The 23,436-nt window shown below is 41.4% G+C and overlaps 1 long non-coding RNA gene across 1 annotated transcript in view; it reads left to right on the top strand.

Annotated features, from left to right (window-relative positions):
• Positions 1-2,278: 2,278 nt before the first annotated feature.
• The window catches only part of LOC121922341, a 123,287-nt gene continuing 102,129 nt past the window's right edge, over positions 2,279-23,436 (top strand). Inside the window, exon 1 of the long non-coding RNA XR_006102138.1 lies at positions 2,279-2,359. This is a non-coding gene — a long non-coding RNA (uncharacterized LOC121922341). The remainder of the gene's footprint in view (positions 2,360-23,436) is intronic.

Genomic DNA, 23,436 nt, shown 5'->3' with positions numbered 1-23,436 from the left:
TTTTTCCTCAAGGGAATTTTGTTTAGTACTCTCAAGATGAGGAAAACATGTCATGAAAACACAGCTGTAAAAGTAGAATACATTTGATCCTCCACATTTGTGGATTTGATTATTCATGGATTTGATTAATATGTTCTTTCTAGGAATCTCTAGATCCTCCAGTGTGACCTAATGGTCAAATACCACCAAAAGAGATTCCTAGAGATAACACTTCTTTAGGCATTTGTTGGTCCTCCAGTGCAATTCTGTGGTCATGTTCCAGCAGATGTTGACCGTACAGTTGCTCTGGAGGACCTAGATATTTCTAGAGAGGTGTTCCTTCCTGTTAAAACAATGTGTTTTCTTATTTGCGCTTTTCCCACTTTCACAGAGGTCCTGTGCCCCTAACCCCAACGAATGTGGAGGGTCCACTGTAATAACCCTATAACAGGGTAAAAAAATAAATAAAAATAATGACCATGGAAGAGCTACAAGAATTCACCCTAGACAACAAGAAGATCAAAATAGTCAGAGTTCCCATATTTCAGATCAAATATAAACCAGAATGAAGTCTGCAGTCAAGAAATCATGGCGAGACTAAGAATGGCAAGGGCAGCTATGAAAGAACTAGACAGGTTCCTATAGTTCAGAGATGTAACTCTGAACAATAAAGTGAGGATACTCCAAGCCATTGTATTCCCCATCACAATGGAAGGATGTGGGAGTTGGATAGTGAAGAAAGCTGAAAGGGAAAAAATCAATTCATTTGAGATGTGGCGCTGGGGAAGAGTGATGAGGATGTAGGAAGACAAAGAAATAGGTCCTTGAATAGATCAAGTCAGAATTCTCTCTGGAAGCCAAGATGGTGAAACTGAAGCTGCTGTACTTTGGCTACATCTTGAGAAGAAATGACAATGATGCTGGGAAAGAGGAAGACTGCAAGCCAGACGGTTAGACTCCATCAGGGGACCATGGGCTTGAGCCTGCAGGAGCTGAGCAGAGAGGTTGAGGATGAGGGTTTTTGGAGATGCCTCGTCCATGAGTCAAAGTGGGCTTGAGGGCAGCTAACAAGGATGACAGTGTAGTGTGGTATGAGAAAAAGAAACCACTAGCCTTAAGAGCCAGCATGGTGGTGCGGTTTGAGCATTGGACGGCACCTCTGGTGACCAGGGTTTGAGACCCACCTTATGCAAGTCACACACTCTCAGCCTTAGAAAACCTTGCATTAGGGTCACCTTAGGAAGGGTCGCCCATAAGTAGGAAAGGACGTGAAGGCACACCACCACCACAACAAGAAAGCTTCAGTCTCCTTTCATGAGAGGTGAGGGAGAGCAATTTCAAGGGACGAAAGCACATCCTTCATTTCCATCTTCCATCTAGAGGGAATTTCAACCAGTCCTCCATTTTGAGCATGACTCAGAAGCACAGATTTATATTTCTATGAGTGTTTTGAGCTTTTATTTGGGCGTGGCCTCAATTTTTCCAGAATGTCCTATATTTTGTAGTGTCTTGTCTTCCTTTGCGGTTGGGATACGTGGTCACCTTGTATAAGAACCAAGCTACAAATCCCAGACTTCCAGTTTTGCAGTTTACTGTGGCACCAGAGGGTTTCTGTGACAGAGAAGGACAAATGTCTCCCACAAAACTCTGACTGGAAGTCTGGGATTTGTACTTTTGTGAGGGACATTTGTCCTCTGTCAGAGGGAGCCTCTGGGGCCACAGTAAACTACAAAACTGGAAGTCTGGGACTTGTAGTTTTGACAGGGAAGGATAAATCTCTCACAAAACTACAAATCCCAGAATTCCATAACAACTTATTTCTGCAGTGTCACCATTTTTGTATTTTACTGTGGCCCCAGAGCTTTCTCTCTGACAGAGGAGGATTAAATGCCCCTCACACACAAAACTACAGAGTTCCCACAATAAACCTAGCAATATTGAGCCCCGGGGGGGGGGGTAGTTAAAGCGGTTTAAAACTGGGTTGTTCCTGCAGTGTGTGTGTGTGTGTGTTGTGTTTCTGACAGAAACTTCCGGTTTCCATTTTAAAAAGAGAACCAAAAAAGAAGAAGAAGAAGAGCATCTCCTCCTGTCTGCCAGACATTTGAAAGCAGCAGCCTCTCGCGTGACTGGGGCCAATGACGATGATGATGTCAACCCAGGAGCTTTCATTTTTGGCGCCCGTTACAAAACTGCGAACTCTCTGCTGGCCCTTTCCCCGCTTTGCCCACGTGGAAGAAAGAGGCAGCAGCAGCAGCGCCACGGATGATGATGATGATAATAATAATAATAATAATAATAATAGTCATGTCGGATGGATGGAGGGAGAGCTTCGTTTGTGATGGCAGAGAAGACCCTCCTTGCCCTGAAGCCAGAGACCTTGGTAAGAGATGCGACCCCCAAAAAAGCTCCAAAAATTGTGAAAAATGAACCTTTTGCCACAAGAAAAGGGTGCTGTTTTTGGAAAGGGAGCTAATCTTGCCCTTGCTTTATGGGAGAGAGCATCCACACTGCACAAACACTCCAGTTTGAGACCGTTTTAACTGCCCTGGCTCAGTGCTAGGGAATCCTGGGAAGCGTGGTTTGCTGTGGCACCACAAAACTACAGTTCCCAGGATTCCTACCCTACCCTAGCACTGAGCCAGGGCAGTTAAAGCAGTCTCAAGCTGGTTTATTTCTGCAGTGTGTTTTGGAGCCATGGCTCTGGGGAGCACCAAATGCATCTGAAGAAGTAGATTTAAATCTATGAAAAAAGCTCTTGTCATGCTGCCAGTTTTCTTTCTTTCTTTCAGTTGTTTCCTATAGACTGAAATCTGCTTTGAGGCTTGAGCCATGCTCAGAATGGAGGACATGGCCAAATAGAAGCTCATAAGATGCTCACAAGAATGGAAAGTCGTGCTTCTGAGTCATGCTCAAAATGGAGGACATGTTTTGTTTTTAATTTTTATTAGTGTTTTGATATTACATCAAAACACACCAACAAGCAGGAAAAAAAGACAAACACATAAATGAAGGGGAAAAAACACATATACAAAAAACCCCAGTCACTTAGTATTATCTATGAAAGAGATACCTGTATATTAACTTGATCTCTTATATATAATCTCTCAGATCTATCTATTATTACATATTGTATACATTCCATAATCATTCATCCTTAATTATTTTATTTTTTGGCAGAGTTTTGTGGTTTTACTAAATGGAGGACATGTTGAAATTCCTCCTGGACAGAAGGTGGATATGGAGGACATGTCCTGGAAAAAGGAGGATGTCTGGTCACTACCTGAGCTGAAAACACTCATAGAAATATTAATTAGCAATAGTTTAATTCTATTTTAATGGTCACTTTTCTATGTTTTTAATTGTACTGTGCTTTTAAATTGGAAGCTGCTTTGAGTAGCAATTTTTTGGGGGGCAGCAGGATAATAATAATATGAAGGGGAAAAGGGGAATCTGTTGCTGCTGCTGTTATTGTTGTATGCATTCAGGTTGTTTCTGAATTATAGTGACCCCATCAGAGGGTTTTCTGGACAAGTTTTTTGAGGGTCAATTTGCCCTTGCCATCCTTTGATGCTGAGACAGGGCGACTTTTCCAGGACATGTCCTACATTTCAACCTTGCGTCCAGGAGGAATTCCAAAATGTCCTCCATTTCAAGCCTGACTAAGAAGTTCATTGCCACAGCAAAATAATAACAACAACATCCCCCCCTCCCAAATCTTCCTTTAGTCCTTGAATATTTAGCATCGCAGAGAAAACCACTATACCAGTGATTCCCAGCCTTTGGTCCTCCAAATGATTTAGACTTCAGCTCTCATAATTCCTGACTGTTGGTCAGGTTGTCCAAAACAAAGTCTAAAAACAAATAGTGAACCAGAGGTTGGGAACCACTCATTATATCAAGGTAATTTCCCCCATTAAAATTTATGACTACTTTGAGCTTACTAGCAGCATAGGAGCTGAGCATGGCTATTCCTCAATGCTATTAAACTGTTACTATTTCAGTTATGGGGCCTAAATCTGATCCTTAGTCTCAACCAGAGTAGACTCACACTGACTGACTAATGGGAATGTGGTATGCCAGTATTTGTAAATCCCATTGATTCAGTGAATCCAGTAAACAATTGGATTTGGGCCTGAGTGGTACTGTGAAGAAAGAAAGTAGATAGGATCTTGTAGCACCTTTGAGACCAACTTAAAGAAAGAAGCTGGTAGCATGAGCCTTCATAGGCTTCAGTCTACCTCCTCAGATGCATTTGGTGGAGTGGAAAGCCAGGGACAGAACTATATAAATAATTTCTGTGTGAGAATGTCAATCCAAATTCAAAATCCTCTGGGTATGGAAATGAAGTGGCAAGCCCAGTTTTAACAATGGTCCTTGGTGGACAAAGGCAGTAAGGAAGCTGTAGCCTGCAGGTAAGGAGAGAGGATAAGTGTAGGGAAAAAAGGGATCTGTCAAGGCTGCAATTGTGAGAATTGCAGGTTAGATAGTGTTGAAATGTGTGTACAGTTGGACCTTTGTATCCATGGGTGATCTGTTCTGGATCCCCTGCAAATCCCCTGCAAATACGAAAAAACACGGGACCTCAAGTCCCGTTGTCCCGCAATGAGCACTGCCATTGAGGACATCTGTGGGTTCTAAAATCCGCGGACAGCAAGTCAACAGATAGTGAGGCCCCACTGTAGTGATCCAGGAAACTGTTATCTCTGGACTGTAGTCTGGATGAATCCCAGTTCTGCTGTATCTCTTTCCAATCTTCCCTTGCAGTTCTTTTGTTCAAAGACCGCTGTTCTGAGGTCTGAGATGAAATGCCCAGAGGGACTGAAATGTTCTGCCAGCTGTTTTTGTGTATTCCCATTCCTAATGTCTGATTTATATCCATTTATCCTCTGTTTGTCCTATGTAGAGTGGTGAAGGGCACTGCTGACATAATATGGCATAAATCACATTGGAGGATGAGCATGTGAAAGTTGCATATTGTGGGTATCATTAGGCCTTGTGATGACATTTCCCAAACAGATGGGTAGCAAGAGTTGGCATCTTGGTTTGTGGCAAGGCTTTGTACAACAAGGCTGTGTGTCCTCTTGAAGGGAAGTACTTGCTTGAGGTTTGGAGATTGTCTGTAGGCAAGTAAAGGTCTGCCATCAAGAGTCCTTGAAATTATCGTCCAGAATGGGTTCATTGATGATGCTCCTGAGTGGCCTCAGTTGGGAGCTGGGTGGAGAGTGTGACAGACATGGCTGAGCCACCTTGAGCCTTTACTTCTGCAGTGGCAAAAACATCCACAGCTCACCTGATCACAGGAAAGGAACTGGCTTCCATAAAAGGTAAAATAAGAAAGGAAAGCAAGATTTTCTTTCTGCCCCTCCCAGCATGAGAGTATATTCAAAACCTCTGCTTCCTCTGGCATTCTTCCTCATTTCAGTCAACATTGAAGTCCCTTGTTTTTAAGTAGGAGTGACTGGAAAGGCCCAGGCAATGCCAGCTGCTGATGTATTTGCGTGGGTTGGTGGATAGGTTTGTGAGTTTTTAATCCATCTGTTAAATGTAGGGTTGTCAACTGATCAGAAACAAATGGCCTGACCTGTTTGTGTGCCTTTAACAACAGCTTGGTCAGGAGAAATCAGTAGATGAAGAGCTTCATGCAAGGAGAATTGCATCTGCACTGAAGAAATAATGCAGTTTGGCACTGCTTTAACTGCCATGGCTCCATGCTATGGGATCCTGGGATTTGTAATACTGTATGTTGTGGCATGAGAGCTCTGGCTGAGAATGGTAAATATCTCACCGAACTACAAATCCCATAGCATTCAGCCATGGTTGTTAAAGCAGTGTCAAACTTTTATTTCTGCAGTGCAGGTGGCAGCTGGGATTAGCATTAATCTCATCTACTTTCTATACTGGATGAGCTGTTGTTTGATCTATCGACAAGAACTTACCTTTTGACTTCCATTTTTCATAAGAAAGGCAGAGTGTGGAGTTGTTTTTTTTGCCCTTTGTTCTAAGCCAGAGGTAGGCAACCTCTTTGAGCCGGGGGCCGGGTTGCTGTCCCTCAGACAACTGGGGGGCCGAAGCCAAAAAATAAATAAATAAATAATTTTAAAAATAAATAAACCGGGACAGACGTAGGACAACATTTTCAAATGGTGGACACTTTTTAAAAAAAAAAGTGGAGGACACGCAAAAAAAATTGCTGATTTTTAAAAAAATGTTAATATAAATGCATGTTTCTGAGGCGTCTATAGACAATTGCCTCCCTTGCCCCTGAGCGTGAGAGGCCAAAGGCCTCGGCGGCAATCGGCGGCAGGACCGGGCTGGGGCCGGTCCCAAGGCTTTGCCGGGCCACATGCAGGCCGCAGGTTGCCTACCCCGTTCTAAGCCATCTATATGTGTGGGGTCTAAGTGCCATATTCAAAATACTACCTTTTTTGGTGTTTCAAAGGTCATTTCAGCTTCTACAGCCCATGTTGGCGTCTAGCAATGTGATATCAAAATATAGCTGAATCATGGGGATATCAGGGCACTTAAGGTGACTAAGGCTGTTTCTGTCCCATATCCAGGCCTGAACCCAGATTGGAATGTATCCAAGTAATCCATTTCATCCAAGAAAGCATGAAGTTGTTTTGCCACCACTTACGATACTTATAAAGGGGAGATTAGAGACTGGTCAAGAATTAACTAGGGGGTTTTGGTCCAATGAAGGTTTTTTCCACAAAGATCTTACAACTGCTTTTTCCATTAGCGCCTTGAACTGAGTTTGGAAGCAAACTTGAAACCTATGAAACCCAGTTCTTGCAAGACCAGTATTATATAGTCTCCAAAGAGATAGGTGTTTATCACACAGAGGTTTTTGCAGCTCAGATCTGGGGTGACTCCTGGTTCAGCTATGCGAATTCACATTATAACGTGAGTGTTTTATCACACCTGGTTGTCCTTCCGTTGCCCTTCCAAATTGAGGGGGAATCGAATCCAAGGCAAGTCACGTGATGCAGATTCAAACAAAGCGGAGTGAGTGCAAATTGTATTACCACACCGGTGGGATTCAAAGATTCGAATCGACACCCTTGCGCATGCTCAGTGGGGGTCTGAACGCATTGTGACTGTGTACGTTTCCGGGGTGAAAGGGGGTGCAAGTTCTTGTTCCCTGTTTCACGTAATTGCATGATTGTGTGAATATTTGCCTGCTGAATATTTCTGTGTCTTCTTCATCCCCCTTTTTTCATTTTCCCTTCCATTTCAGCAATTTCAACACACACACAGATAGATAGATAGATAGACAGACATACATATCAGTATATTCACATTCACGCACATATACACATATATATTCCCAAAAAATGAGCTGCCCTGAAAGTTGCCCCGAAAGTGAAAGGACCACCGAAAGGAAATGGGGGAAAATTGCAGTGCTGCATCATGGGAAATTTGCAACCCGGGGGGTTTGCGGTGGTGTACCAGAGCAGAAGCAAAGTTGCATTCCACACCAGACCAATTCGGAGTGAAATCGAAGTGAGCATGAAAGCGAATTCTGTGAATTCACTTTTTTCTGAATTCATCAAAATGGGGAGTCACTTTGGAATCACTGCGGAAGTCTCACGGAAGGAGCCCCCATAGAAAGGAATCGTGTCTCATAACACATCACGTTATCATGTGAATTCTCATTGTTGGACCCACAGTCACGTCGGATCTCAGCTGCAAAAAGCCTCAAAAACCTCCATGTGATAAGGCCTTAGTCTTTAGACATTTACAACCTCGACTACCCAATTGGCCAGTCCTCCTCTGGCAGCTTTAATTAACCAGGCCACATCTGTCCAAGCAACTTGTCCACATCATCATGTTGAACAAACTGAAAACTGGACAAGTATGTGCCTCATAATATCCTCTTATTACTTGTAATAAAAGAAAAGTTGCTTGATTATGATTTTAGTTTCTATCTCCCCTTTCCTAAGCCGCTTTAGCTCTAACTTCAAGGTAGACATTTTTGCAAATATAAATAAAATAAATAAAAATTTAAAAAATAGCACTTTAAACAAATTCATGAGGAAGTTCAGTTTTATCTTTTGTGACTTGAAAAGTGAGGAAATACCTTTTGTCTCCTTATCTGTGTTCATCAGCTTAATCCAGGGGTAGGCAACCTGCGGCCCGCGGGCCGGATGCGGCCCGGTGAGACCTTGGGACCGGCCCCAGCCCGGTCCTGCCGCCGATTGCCGCCGGGGCCTTTGGGGGGCAATTGTCTATAGAAGCCTCAGAAACATGCATTTATATTAACATTTTTTTAAAAATCAGCAAATTTTTTTGCGTGTCCTCCATTTTTTTAAAAAAAGTGTCTTCCATTTGAAAATTTTGTCCTACATTTGTCTTGGTTTATTTATATATTTAATTTTAAAAAAAAATTCTTTAATTATTTATTTTTTGGCTTCAGCCCCCCAGTTGTCTGAGGGACAGCAACCCGGCCCCCGGCTCAAAAAGGTTGCCTACCCCTGGCTTAATCAATACAAGTCAAAACAGGGTTAATCAGTCACCAATGCAAGGATGTCTTGGCAGCCACACAGCTACTGTTGATAATGACCAATGTTAAGAGAATGACAAGTGTACATTTTACATTTCTGTTCCCTTTTTCTCCACTCATTACTTCTGTCATCCATCCATTTACTCAAGCACATGTATAATATCCTGTTAACTAGGGCAACACTCTGTTTATCTAGATGAAGTGAGCAGTGTAGTCCAGAAAAAACATATGCCAAATAAAATTTGCCAGGCTATAATATGCCATATAAACCTGAGTAGTTTTGCTACAGTAGCTAGCCTTCTATGGATCCTACAGCAAGTCAGGGCCTGAACTCTCACTACAAACCAGAATGATTAAACTGAGGATGTAATGTTTTGGGCATATAATGGGATGATGTGACTGACAATGATGCTGAGCAAGAAAGTGGAAGGCAGTTGGGAAAGAGGAAGACCGCACTACAGTGGATCAGGTCAAGTTTGCAAGACCTGAGCAGGGCAGTTGATGGCTGCGGCTCTTGGAGGTGTTTCATTCATAGGGTCACTATAATTTGAAGTTGGATTAATGGCAAATAACAACAAAGCTACCTCTTTGGAACTTGGAGGCTGTGCAATCATTGCAGTGCCTTAACACTGCATTTCTTCTAACAGTCAAATAGCAACTCACATAATAGTAAACCACAGCACTGGAGTAATCTCATGTTCTTTCATAACTTTCCTTGCTTGTTTCTAAACTGGATTGTGGGTTTATAAAAACTGCCATACCTTGCTCATCAGTGGCAAGGGTCATTCATGAAGTAGAAGACTACAAACCATGATCAGGCTTGGTAACCAGGGATTCGTTTTTCATAGCCAGTTATGAAGACTAGTCATTTATCCAACAGAGATATCTGAAATTGATTTGTTCTAACTCAGGGCTGCACAAAGTGATGTCCACAGACTGGTGCCTGTCTGCGGCGAGTCTTCAGGAAACTGTTAATTATAATAATAAGGCACAGATGTAGTAGCAGTTCCTGACACATTGAGTGGAAAAAATAGCAGGCCTACCCCATCAGATAGCTTGAGAAACACTGTCTAACTCAGGCTTTATCTAGAATGAATTATGTGTAGGTGTTACTCCTTTCAAACTGAATCATTCTGCAGCTTTCGGCTGATTTTTTTTTAAAAAGAGAGAGACAGTATTTCCTAATGTGGGGAAATGTTGGTTAGTAAGATGCCTGTTTTAGGATTCTGTCTAAAAAAAAGTTTACTACAAAAATGAAAAAAGCACGAGCAGTTTGCCAAGAAGGGCACCTTACAGCACAATCCTACATATGCTTCTGCAAAAGTAAAAATTCACTCACTAGGTTCAGTGAGGATTAGTAGAGTTCTAACTGTAGACTCTGTATTGTCCTGGTGGCCTGACTGCAATCCTGTGCATGCCTACCTGGACGTAAGATCACTTGAACTGAATAGTGCTTCTGAATGTATTGGTTTGATTTGTAAACCACACCACACTTTAACAAAAGATCTTCTATAGCCAGCTGAAATGCAGACTTTGTTGTTTAGTTGAGAATGCCAACAAGTCTTAGAAATAAATGTACAGTCAGGAGTGCTTTGATTATGTATTTCTGCATGGCAGGGAGTTGAGCTGGATGATCCTTGTGGTTTCCAACTCTGATTCGGTTATTCAAAGGGACTATACGCTTGGGCCAAAAGGTCTATGCTCCCCTTGGTCGTGTGTTGCTCTATCCAGACGATGCAGGCCATCAGTCCCAGGCTGGGATCAGGCAAACTAGGTGCTGATCCACTGGGCCTGGTCTTGGCCCAAAGTGATCTTACCCTAGTCTAAAAAGACTGGTTGTTTGCTCCAGAGTTGCAACAGCTGGCTGTCCAAACACAGTTCGAACAACCACCCAAAGGCTTGTTGCTACACAGTTGATAGCAGAGACGTGGACCAGCTAATGAGCAAGCAAAGTAACAGAGCAAGTTACAGTTCAGCACTTACTTTGCTTAGCAAAGAAAAGCCATAAGTCCCAAACAAAATTCATTCACAAGCTTCAGATCTGGCAATGGTGTTCATCAATATCCGAGTCAAGTAAATCGTATTCAGAGTCAAGAATACAGTCCAGGTCAAGCACAGAGTTCAGGAACATGATGGGAACCAGATAGATCAGATAACCTCCAACAACTTCTGGAGGGCAGGGCTACAGATTTATAGATCAGCAGCTTAATGAGGCTTCTGCTTAATTAATCCTCTGATACCTCCTCAAGCCCTCCCTTTGTTGTCTCTGCCGGCAAAGGTAGGTACTGTATGGTAAGGTGTGTTCTGCATATAAATGGGCAGGACTCTGCCAGAACTGATACTGTACTCTGGTCTGTATCTGGAGACATGTGGCTCTGGAACCTCCTCCTGCTCTGGTTCAGCAGCAGATCCTAGCAGGTCCACCGCTTCAGTGTCTGAGCCAGTCCATTTCCATGTTCTGGAACCAGGTTGTTTGCAGACTTGATGGCCACATGCGACTTGTAACTGCCTCTGCTGTTGTGTCTGTTGAGAAGACCCCCACCGCTGCCTGTGATGTCGGATGTAAATGTTCCAGAAGTTTTAAGGCTACGGGGGTGTGGTTTTCCACCCAGAATAAAACTAATTTTAAGAAAAATGCATCGTTTTAATATTTTAGGAACATAAAATATATTATGTATATATAGGTTTGGCATTAAAAGATCAGATCTGTTATATTAAAAATGCAGTTTATTCAGAAAATAATTACAAATTAAGTTTAGTTTTTAAAAAATCTTATTTTTAAATTAAAATAAAGCTACAAGATCCTCAGCTCTAAGAAGATCTAACTACAAAGAACCCCTTTGGCTATGCTACTTTACTGGGATTGGGCAAAAAACAAAATCCAATGAAAGCATTAGTAAGAGCCAGTGTGGTGTAGTGGTTTGACCATTAGTCTATGACTCTGGTGACCAGGGTTCGATTCCCCGTTTGAGTATAAAAACCCACTGTGTGACATTGGGAAAGTCCCATTCTCTCAGCCTCAGAGGATAGCAATGGCAAACCTCTGAAAAAACATGCCAAGAAGACCCTGTGATATGGCCTTAGGGTCACCATAACTCAAACATCACTTGGAGACAACAACAACAAAATAGAATTATCCACTGGTTCTACATTGTGTCAAATGGACATAATACACTCATTTCCATAAAATGAAATGAGAAAAGGAAACTAAAATCAGGATTTATGGTGACCTGGTAGCATACATAGTATTACCTAAAAAAATCTTGCTACATACTTTTTAAAAATAACGGGAGGAAGTAATATAAGGGCATTTTCTCTTAAATACTGTATTTTATTCATTGTTCTAAAAGAAAATGCTTTCTGGGGACTGTATGGGGCATTTTTGCCACATGCACCCCCTCCATGCAGCTATTTTAGTCTTATAAGAGCCCTTTTTGGAAAAATTACATATTAGTAAACAGGAAATGACTGCTGCTCACTAAAATAGACCAGGTAGGTTAAAAACATGGCAGAAATGCCCCCACACTCTCTAGTGGGGGCAAACTGTTTTGATTTTTGGCCCTCCAAAGTTTTGGGGAGGGGGCTAACACAGTTCCTACCTCTGTGTTATGTCTTTTTAGTTTTACATGTTTAGACTACAGGCTGAGTAAAAGGAAGCCATGAACACTGGGGGAATCAATCAAAGGTTTTCAGTAATAGTTGGGTTTTGAATAGGGATTTGAAGAGGAGGCATCATGTAGGAGTCCTGGGAGGAGGTTTCTTTTTTCTTTTCTTTTTTCTTTTCTTTTTAACACAAAAAAGTTTTCTTAAACACTTGAATGTATGAACACATTATATTTATTACAATGTCACTTCTAGTCCAATAAACATGTAGACATTACAGTGACAACAGTAAATAGACAATAGACATGTAAGATTACCATAAATAACAAAAAGACAATAAAAAGGCTTCCTAATCTGCTAGCTGTCCAGTTATTTAGAAAACTAACCACTGTACTGTATTACTTTTAAAACCTTCCCAACACGTATAATATTTAGGTTTTGTATTGATCCCACTTACTTGGATCATTGCCCATGGAAATGCATTGCATGTGGGGGGATTCTGGAGATTAATTGTCTCTGGAAGCTTTTCTTGTTGAAAGAGAGAAGTTACCGTTAGGCTAGCTTTACACATAGCTGTAGTTTTATTTAGGTGCCTAATTTTATGCCTACTATCCAGGATTGACTTTTGCTTCAAATTAACTTGAGACAATGCTTCCGGAAGCAGCAGATTCACAGGATAGAACTTGTCGCTTACTGAATGTACGATTATGTCACTTTGACATTCGTTTCATTTATTTATTTCAAGCTATAGGTGTTTTCTTTTAGGCGGTTAGGGCCTCATTCCCACTACTAAATAAGTTTGAGTTATTTTGAGTTGAATCGATACCTGTTTCAGTTTAATCCACTTTGCCTGATACGAGTGACCGTACCACAGGAACAGAATCAAATAGACAGCGAGTTCACACTTGCACCAAATTGATTCATGTCAAAAGAAGCGGTGAATTCCGTGGATCCAGAAGAATCGGTTCAAATGGGTTTAGTGCTGTTCCCCCCTTGCCAAACAGTGCCAGAAATTCAGTGCAAGTGGGAACAAGGGCCATTTAAACTAGTTCATATCGGTTAGAAAACTGATTTATTATGTAGTAGGAATGAGGCCTAAGGCAACTTCAGGAATGTGCCGACTGTTATCTGAAACTACTTAAATGTTACTCAAAGTATCTGAAAAACTAAGAGGCCGGAAGCCACACCAAAGCCACACTCTAGTCCTAAGGATTGGAGCGTAGCTTTGGCGCAGCTTCTGGTCTCTTAAGATGCATGTGTCATTTAAACGGCATACCTCCAAAGTGACCTGAAGCAGCTTTATTTTGGCCTGTCTGTTCAGGCCCTAAATTACCTGAATTGACTGCTATGGTCCTTCATCCCTCTGGTTTCTTTGACTGCAGTGCCATCTGCTGGACAAAGCAAATATGACTGAAAAACCTGTGGCCTTTTCTGCACTGCAGAAATAATGCAGTTTGCCACCATTTTAACTGCCGCGGTTAAGTGCTATGGCATTCTAGGATTTGTAGTTTTATGAGATATTTGGCCTTCTCTATCAGAGAGCTCTGGTGTCTCACCAAACTACAAATCCCAGGATTCCATAGCATCGAGTCACAGTAGTTAAAGTAGTGTCCAACTGAATTATATCTGCAGTGCAAATGCAGCCTCTTTGTTTTTTTCTTAGGAAGCAAAACCCAATTTATGTATCTATCATGTAAATGTATACTTATGCTAGCGGGAAGAACATTATTTTTCTTTTTAAGTATGCCCCTTCCAAGTTCAATTTCTCATGTCAGAAGCAGACAATTTGGGTGCATTCATACAGGCGGAGATCATGATCACAAGATATAATTATGGCTGGGGATTGGATAATGTCATAGAGGATAAGGCTGTCAATGACTACCAGCCAAGATACTTTTATATCATCTCTGGTATTAGAGTCACTGTTGTTTTGTGCTTTCAAGTCAACACTGACTTATGGTGACTTTTATCAGAGGCCTTTCTTAGCAAGATTTATTCATAGCGGTTTCCCATTGCCTTCTTCTTCGGCTGAGAGACCATGGCTTGCCCAAGGCCATCCAGTGGGTTTTTGTGACTGAACGGGGATTTGAACCCTGGTTTCCTTGACTCCTAGTGCAACACACAAACCCCTCCCTTGGGGGTTGTCAGAGGTACTATTGTTGCGTTTATCATTTACTGTAGTCTGTAAGATGGAGGAAGCAGTTGAACTCATGTAGTGGACTTCCCAGAATCGAGTGATTGGCCACTGTATGAGAAGGAATGTTGTACAGTATTAGATACACTTTTGGTCTGATGCAGCGTGACTCTCCATATGTTATGTCCTGGCTGATTTTTCTGGTTTGTTGGGAGGGAACAAATCAGAGAAGGGAAGCTGCTTGTTGCTACAGAACTTGGCAATCCAACTGTATAGATCAATGCTCTGTGCATTGTTTTTCTGCTCACACTGTAATCAGGAGTGACTGAATAGCACACCAATGCATTGTTTATTCATGAAAAGCCAGGGCTCCTTCAGGTTTCCGGTTTGCCTTGTCATGAGAACATGGCCTATGCAACCCCTACAACTCCAAAGAGCTGAAGGTGTCTTTTAAGTGGAGACCTTCTGTGATGTGTGTGGGTGGGTGTGGGTGCACCTATTTATTCCACGTTCATTGCTACAAAAGCTGTTGAAAGGCAACAGCATGGTGAAAGCAGCAAGTGTGTTTCCAAGGGAAACCAAACAATGCCTCTTTCCTCTATCTTAAAAATGATGCTTTGTATCTCCAGCTCCATCTGCATCAACAACATCAGAGGCTGAATTTTTTATTGCAAACTAATTGAGCAATGAGATTTTCCATTACTCATCTTTGAATCCCAGCCTTAACCAGGGTAGCCAGGAACAGAGCCTGGTGAGTTGTGGTGCCCCTGGTTTGAGACACCTTCTACAATAAACCTTTGTTTGTGCTGAATCTGATGTCTTCCCCGCCCTCAGTACCAACAGAATACAGTTTTATTTGGCTGCATTTTCTAGATAATTTACTCCATTAACATTGAAGAGTTTGTTTACTTTGTTCTACTTATGATTTTCTATTGGTTGTCCTAAATTCCTGGGATTGAAGAGTACAATATTAAATAATCTAAATAAATAAAATACATATGCACATAGGAGCCCAGGTGGCACAGTGGTTAAATGCCGGTATTATAGTCACAAGGTTGTAAGTTTGATCCCACAGGGATCCAAGACTGACTTAGCCTACCATTCTTTTGTAGGTGAGTAAAATTAGTACCCAGCTTGTTGGGGACAATTGGCTAATAGATTGTAAACTGCTTAGAGAGAGTGCTTAGTTCACTGATAAGTGGTACAGAAATGCTATCACTATTGTTATTGCTCAAGTGGCATAAAATAAGTTCTCTTAGGCTGTTTGAAATATAATTTCAGTTTTTGTTATGCATTTTATTCATTTATTTATTTAGAGTATTTATACCCTGCTCTTCATCCACAAAGGCTCTCAGAGGAGCTAAAGATTGTTAATTAGACAGTTCCCTGCCCTCAGGTTTACAATATAAAAAGACAAGACACAAAAGGAGGAGGGAATAACAAACCTGGTATTCTGCTATGTCCATGGTCCTAGGGTGAGTTTGGTCTCACACACTCCTTTCTTTGCATGTATTTTGACTTCAGGATGGAGGTACTTAGTCTTAAACAAAGCACTTTTCCTTTTAAACAAACCACAGCTTCCCGTTCTGCTCAGGAGTGGAGAACTGTGGTTTGTTTTGAACTCCTTAGTTCAAACAAGCCAGGATCAAATCTTTTTATGATTCTAAGCTGGTAACTAATTAGAATTTAAGTAAACCAAACTATTCTATGTCCAGAAATAATGAAAAAATTTCATTACTTTAAAACCAGAAGTGGATGCATAATGGATTGTGTGCTAGAGGAGGGAGTGCACAATCCCAAGGCTCACACCTTAGGTAATCAAAGATACAGCTGTGTTAGTCTGTAGAAGGTTCGGTAGCACCTTTGAGACTAACTGAAAGAAAGAAGTTGGCAGCATGAGCTTTCCTAAACTTAAATCTACTTCCTCAAATACATCTGAGTAAGTAGACTTAAGTCTACAAATGCTCATGTTGCCAACTTCTTTCTTTCATTTAGTTCCAAAGGAGCTACAAGATCTCTCTACATACCTTAGGTAATACTTTCCCATTACAGCTGAAAATGGTCATCTTTTAAAATGACTCCATTTGCTGCACAAAGCTCTATCATTCTTCCTGCAGGAACAGTTTAGATGTTCTTTCCCACAATCTGTCTCTTAATTTTATTTGTAATAAATTATCCATGACAAATTTTCAGCCTTCCAAATGGCTCATAATTAAAGATCAATAATATTTATGGCAGTTCATAATGTCCCAAGTTAAAAAAAAAAGAGGACCTCAGTATCTTAAAACGTTCCATTAACATTGACAGTCAGCCAAAAACAATAGGGTAGTTGTATTTCTAATCAGTAGATGGCAGTAGCAAACAACACACAGGGATGGTCACCATGTCCTGATTTTTCATGTTTTCCTTGTAACAGGAAGGCATATATTTTGAAAACAGAATCACACATGCACACGCATACACACACGCACATGTGGCTATGTCTGTAAACACAGGCCAAAGAGCAGCTACCACTTCTGATCAGAACCACAAAACAGTTACCAAAAGGTCTTTTAAGGACAAGATTTTTTTTAAAAAACACCCTACTTAGGGCTCTAATTTAAGAGCCTTGTAGTCAAACCTCCATGACTCATGTAAACAGAAGTGGCGCAACTGGTGAGTAATCCTGATAGCGCCCTTCTATAAATATTTAATTGCAGCCAAGCTTCCAGTGAGCCAACTGGATTTTTTGTATTAAGACCATTACAATTTTAGAGGAAAAGGCGAGAGGAATGGGAAAGAGCTCTCTTTTTTTTGTCATGGTACATGACTTTCTTTTTGGGCACTTTTTAAAATGTATTAATGATCTGTTTTGTGGCATGTATTTTTAAGTTTTTAATTTATTCTTGTTGCCTTGAGAAACAAGTTAGAGGGTGACATTTGAATGCCTAAAGGAATTAGGGATATGTATTCATGCATCGTGATATATCTTTGTACACCTAGACATTTCAGTATTTGGCTGTTGAAATATGTGAGTATTGACCCATGAACATAGTTTGGACAAAAGGACAGCTGGGGCTGGGGTGCAACATTTGTTGTTGCTGTTGTGTGCCGGCAACCCCAAGATGATACTATAACAGCATTTTCTTGAAAAAATTGGTTCAGAGGTGGTTTACCTTTGCCTTCCTCTTAGCTGAGAGAGTGTGACTTGCCCAAGACCACTGAGGGATTTTCATGGCTGAGCAAGGATTCAAACTTTTGTCTCCTAGTCCAGTGCTCAAATCATTACTTCCTCCAAAAGCCCTCATCAGTTTTTATGCCCCTTATGTGTCCTGTTTTCCTGCGTAGCTTAGTTCAGAAATTTGCCTGTATGCATGGGAGGACTAAATGAATAATAGATACATGGGAGTGTACATACATATACTGTACAGTATTCCAGTTCCCCTCAAGTCACCAACTTGTTGTCAACCCAGAAGTTACTAGGCAAAAGATGGGCAACTGCAGCAGGCCTAAGGGCTCATATTCGGATTCAAGAACACTCCAGTAGCCTTGTGGACTGCCAAAGTTCCAAAAACCAGAAACAACGAAAACAATACCAGTCAGAAGTCCACTTCAAATTTTGCAAAATTGGAGTGTTTTGGTGTTAAGCAGTTGGAGGCTTGCACGAGACAGCCACCCGTCTTTTTTTTTGTCCAGAAAAAGGGTAGTCTGGGGATCTGGAGGGACTGAGCCCCAGCACCATACTTTCCCCACCATTTCCCCAGAGTTTTGCAGACTTGGGGCCAAAACAAATTGCAGAAATAATCCAGTCTGAGACTGCTTTAAATGCCCTGGCTCAATGCTAGAGAATTCTGGGAACTGTAGTTTTGTGAAATGTTTAGCCTTTTCTATCAGAGAGCCCTGGTGCCACCACAAACTACAATTCCCAGGATTCCCTAGCACTGAGCCAGGGCAGTTAAAGTGGTCTCAAACTGGATTATTCCTGCAGTGTGTTTTGGTCCTATGACTGTAAAGCAGGAGTATTCCTGCAGTCAGGAATCCGGGCTTATCAAGGTTCATGCTTACTGGTGCTCTGCAGTCACTTATGAGGTTACAGAGCCCTATACAGAACCTGAGAAGTTACCTGATGTATGGTGTCATTTGTGGATGGCTGGGGCTTATATGCATGACCAAATCCTTGCTCTCAGTTCACCCCTACATGCAAATAGGTAAAGGCTAGTGATTTCTTCCAAATGTGGGATTGTAAGAGCACAAAATGATTTGTGACAATGTGTCACATGCATCCTTGAGTGACTTTAACCAGTTGGGGAGGTTGCTCTTTGATAGACAGGGAATGGAAATAGCTTTAGAGCAGAGGTGGGTAACTACATGTGGGTTGGGGGCCAATTTCCCTCCCAGTTCCCCTCTGTAGGCTGCACCTCTCCCAGCAAGTCCAAATATTTCCACTGACTTCTGCAGCCCCTCTCAAAATGGAGACAGGAACTGTTGCAATGTCACTTCCTGCTGACATTTTGAGAAAGACTGCACAGAAAAATTAAGGTTTGTGGAACCGTGTGGCACTTTTGGTGTTTGTGAGGCTGGAAGTATTTTTATATTTTCATTCATTTGGGAGTTGTGTGTGTGTGTGTGTCTGCGTGTGCATGTGATTTTTGGTCAAAAAGTTGGGGATATTGGGAGACTGGTGGGAACTTCATGGGCCACCCTTGCTTTAGAATCTTTCCTAACTAACCTCTGCATGGAGATCTTGGATTCCCATCACACCAAGAAAGACAGTAATTTTGTTATTTCAGTTTAGTGCTGCTGTGGATTGACTGACACTGTAGAGCAAATGGTCAGTATTACTTTCACTAATCACTTAGGCCTTGTGCAGATGGGCGTTGCGTCCACATGACAGACACCCCGACTCCGCCCCAGGGCGGCATGATGCTCTGCGCGGCATCATAATGCTCCTCTTGCACTGCATCCGTACGAAGCAGTGCGGCAAACCCAGGGGGTCACAGCATGTCCTTCACAGATTACAAAAAGGAGCTGCTTTTTGCGGGTCCTTTTTACGCCCTGCAAAGGCCAGATTGGGGGTGCGATGATGTGCACACCACTGCCCTGATCTGTCTACACAACTTCTGAGTTAACAATTTTTTCTCCATAGCGCTTGTTAAATATTGTTGCAATTACAATAGGAAATGTCTGCAGATTTTTCTGGAATTTCCAGGTAACTGCTCCCCTAAAAAAAAAAAGCCCAAGGCCACAAGCAAAACAGGAAGAACCTCAGGTGATATCATGTTTATACTCTAGATCAGAAATTGCATGTGCTTCAGTGTGCATATTCCTGGGCCTGGCAGGCTTAACCAGGCAGGCTTTTCTAGATTGCTACAGTGCTTTGATGTGGGTGCCATTTTAAATGGCTGAAAATAGCAATGTATAGGTTGAGTTTTCTTTAGCTGGAATTCTGAAATCTTAAATATTCCAAAATCCAAAACCTTTTTTTCATTAGTGGCTGAGATAATGAAACATTGGCTTTCTGATGGTTCAGTACACAAAGTTTGTTTCATGCACAACATTATTTGAAATACTGTATAAAATTACATTCAGGCTAAATTAATTTTGTGTTTAGACCTGGATGCCATCTCCAGGATATCTCATTATGTACGCATATACAAATGCAGGTATTCCAAAATCTAATCAAATCAAATAAAAAAGCAAAATTCCAAACAAGCATTTTGGGTGAGACTCAACCTGTAAAACCTCTGGTCACTTCAGGGCACTCTGGGTCCTCTCCCACCACTTCTTCTTGTTGTTTTGCAATCAAAAACTGCCTGAAACAGCATTTTACAGCCTCACAAAAGTGTGTGTGTGTGTGTGTGTGTGTGTATGGGGCTTTGGGGCTGAAACAATTACATTTTAAACCATTTTGTACAGGTACCAGGGTCTCCTCTGTTTGTTGAGGGAGGAGGGGGTCTACAGGCAGGTTCAGTCTGAACTTTCATGAAGGACCTCCACATGGCTGCCAACCCTGCCCTACATCCTATCAGGTTGCCATTTTCTTGGATCTGAACCTCTTGAAGCTGGATCTTTTTCAGAGAGCTAATTGAGCTGAGACATATGACTCAATAGATTCTGTAATCACATGGTTAACAAATTGTTTCATAGGGCATAGCAGGTGTTGTTGCAACTACAGGAGGAGGAAAATAAGATCATTTGGAGATGTACATTGAGGTTAGTTCCCAAGATGCAGCTTTCCGAGAAATAATTAGAGAAGCAGGTAGTGAGAAAGAGGAACCAGGAAGCAAAGCAGAAACAAGAAAGACTGGATGTGTTTTTTGCCTGGATGCAGCCTGCTAACAGGAAGGAGTTTATAAAGGAAAAGAACTAGCATTGTCCAGTTGCCCCAAGGAATGGTGGAGCAAAACAAAGAGCGTTACTGAATGTGAAATATGTGCTCCCCAGATTGCATATGGCTCCACCACAAAGCAATTGTTGTGGCTCCTGGCTCCTGAACAAAATAAATAAATAAAAATACAATAGCACTAAAATGTATGATTTGCTGTTCTTGGAAGCCTCTAGAAGCATCACTTTTACTTTAGAGCAAGAGACAAGGTTTTTGTGTAGTGCTGGAGTAAGAAACGTGCCCTCCAGCTGTTGTTAGACTTCAGGTTGCATAATTTTTCATTAATGTTTATTGGCTGGGGGCTGCTGGGACATGAGCCTTCTGGATGTTGTTGGACGGTATGATTCCCAATCATGACTTTGCCTCCATGTGTATATACTACTGTACTCTTTTTTTTTCCTCCCAAAACAAGAAGTGAGCTCCCTGACATTTCTTGTTTGTTTTTTTAAGTTGGTGAATCATGTAGCAGGTTTCTGAGGAGACAGAATTGGTCCCCAGAACTTGCCCACCCTGTTGTAGAGTTGTTGAAACCGAAGGAAGGCTCCAGAGAGATGGTAACTTTGCTTAATAATTGCTCTTTCTTCTTCCTCTCTTTACTAATTCTTTTCATGAAGTGATTGCCAGGGGACTGAGTGTACAGCTAACATCTAGACTGGAGATGTGTGATGTGCTTGTTTGGTAGCATATTTAAAGTATAGTCCTACACATGTGTATTTGAAATTCACAGGGAATTACTACTATGTAGGTTTTATAGCATTGCATCTTAGGTCACCTGAAGAAGTACTCTGAGAAAGATAATCAGCCCATAAAATGTTTCATATATGCATTTACAGCACCTAAAAGAATAGCCATAGATGTATTTTGAACACACATTGTTTTGCTTTTTGTTTAAATTTATTATTTTGGGAGGTTCTGTTATGCATTTTATTTTATATATTTAAGCATTTTAATGAGAACTCTTACTATCATCCTGTTCAGTTTTTTTTTTTTTACAACTGAAGTGATTTTTTGCTGCCTCCAAACTGACTTGGAGCCAGTAATAAACCCTTGTAGGATATGGTTGTTGGTTAAGGTTGGCTTTATAGTGATATTGCTTGTGTTGTCTTTTGGAAAAGAGTACTATTATTGATCTGAGACTTTCTTTTGAGGATTTTTTTTATTGGCAGTACAGTACTTAGTTGTGAACCCTCTTTGAATGGAGAAAAAGTGTGTATCTGGGCTTAATTTGACCTGTCATACTTTATTTTCAGTAGTTTAGTGATCAGAAAAAGAACATAATACAAAACCATGATGGAATAAAAAAAAAAAACAGAGACAAATACACAGAAGAGCTATACAAAAAATGTGAAAGGTCAAATGATACATGGGCAGAAGACACTAATGAAGAGGAACCCCAAATTTTGGAAAACAAAGTGAATGCTGCACTAAAAGCAACTGCAAATAATAAATCACCAGAAACAGACAACATACCAATAGAACTACTACAATCCACAGAGACAAACTCAAGGATAGTTCTAACTAAAACCTGCCAACAAATATGAAAAACAAAACAAAAACCCAAAGATTGGAAGCAATCAATATACTGTACATTTTCATTCACAAAAAAGGAGACACAAAAGATTGCAGTAATTACAGAATGACTTTACTAATTTCCCATGAAGCAAAGACTCCAACCATATATCATAGAATCATAGAATTGTAGAGTTGGAAGAGACCACAAGGGTCAGCCAGTCCAACCCCATTCTGTCATGCAGGAACTCTCAATCAAGGCATGCCCGACAGATGACCATCCAGCCTCTGCTTAAAGACCTCCAAGGGGGGAGACTCCACTATACTCCGAGGGAGTTTGTTCCACTGTCGAACAGCCCTTACTGTCAGGAAGTTCTTCCTAATGTTGAGGTGGAATCTCTTTTCCTGGAGCTTGCATCCATTGTTCTGGGCCCTAGTCTCTGGAGCAGCAGAAAACAAGCTTGCTCCCTCTTCAATATGACATTCCTTCATACAGTATATTTAAACAGGGCTATCATACCACCTCTTAACCTTCTCTTCTCCAGGCTAAACATCCCCAGCTCCCTAAGTCGTTCCTCATAGGACATGGTTTCCAGACCCTTCACCATTTTAGTCGCCCTCCTTTGGACACGCTCCAGTTTCTCAATGTCTTTTCTGAACTGTGGCGCCCAGAACTGGACACAATATTCCAGGTGTATTCCACAGACAACACAATACTACTAGCAGAAACCAACAAAGGCCTAGAGCAATTACTGAAGAAGGTTAGGGGCAAGGTAGGCTTATCATGAGAAGGCATGAATCATTGAAAAGACAATGATGCTGAGAAATGTAGAGGATAGTAGAAAGAGAAGAGCACATGCCAGATGGTTAGCCGGGGAATATTGGAAACGCTTCATCTATAGGGTCTCCATGAGTCAAAGTCGTCTGGAGGGCAGTTAACAACAACAACAACAATGCATAGTGTGAGGAGTGGGATTTCACATGCTGTCCTCAACTCCAGACTCAGTCATACAAAATCATGTTAATCCTTCAAATGAACATGTATTTATTGGGAATAAGAATAGTAAGCACTTTCCTGCTTATAGTGATATATATTTGCTCATGTTATGTGTTGTATAAAAAGAAATCACAGCAGCCTTTTTCAATTGAATGTCCTCCAAATGTAACAGACTGCAGCACTCGTTATGTCTGACTAGCATGGCTGGTGGCCGAGTGCGTGGCTGGTGATTATGGAAGTTGTAGTTCCAACGTGGACTTAAGGAAGGCTGGACAAAAGTCTTAGTGCCCTCCAGCAGTCCTTGGAAAGACTTGGTCCTAGTTGGGGTAGGCAGGATATAAATAAAA

The sequence above is a fragment of the Sceloporus undulatus genome, chromosome 1 (assembly GCF_019175285.1).
Source record: "Sceloporus undulatus isolate JIND9_A2432 ecotype Alabama chromosome 1, SceUnd_v1.1, whole genome shotgun sequence".
Classification (NCBI taxonomy): domain Eukaryota; kingdom Metazoa; phylum Chordata; class Lepidosauria; order Squamata; family Phrynosomatidae; genus Sceloporus; species Sceloporus undulatus.
The sequence above is the reverse complement of the archived record's forward strand: the minus strand, read 5'-3'. Positions and strand labels throughout refer to the sequence as shown.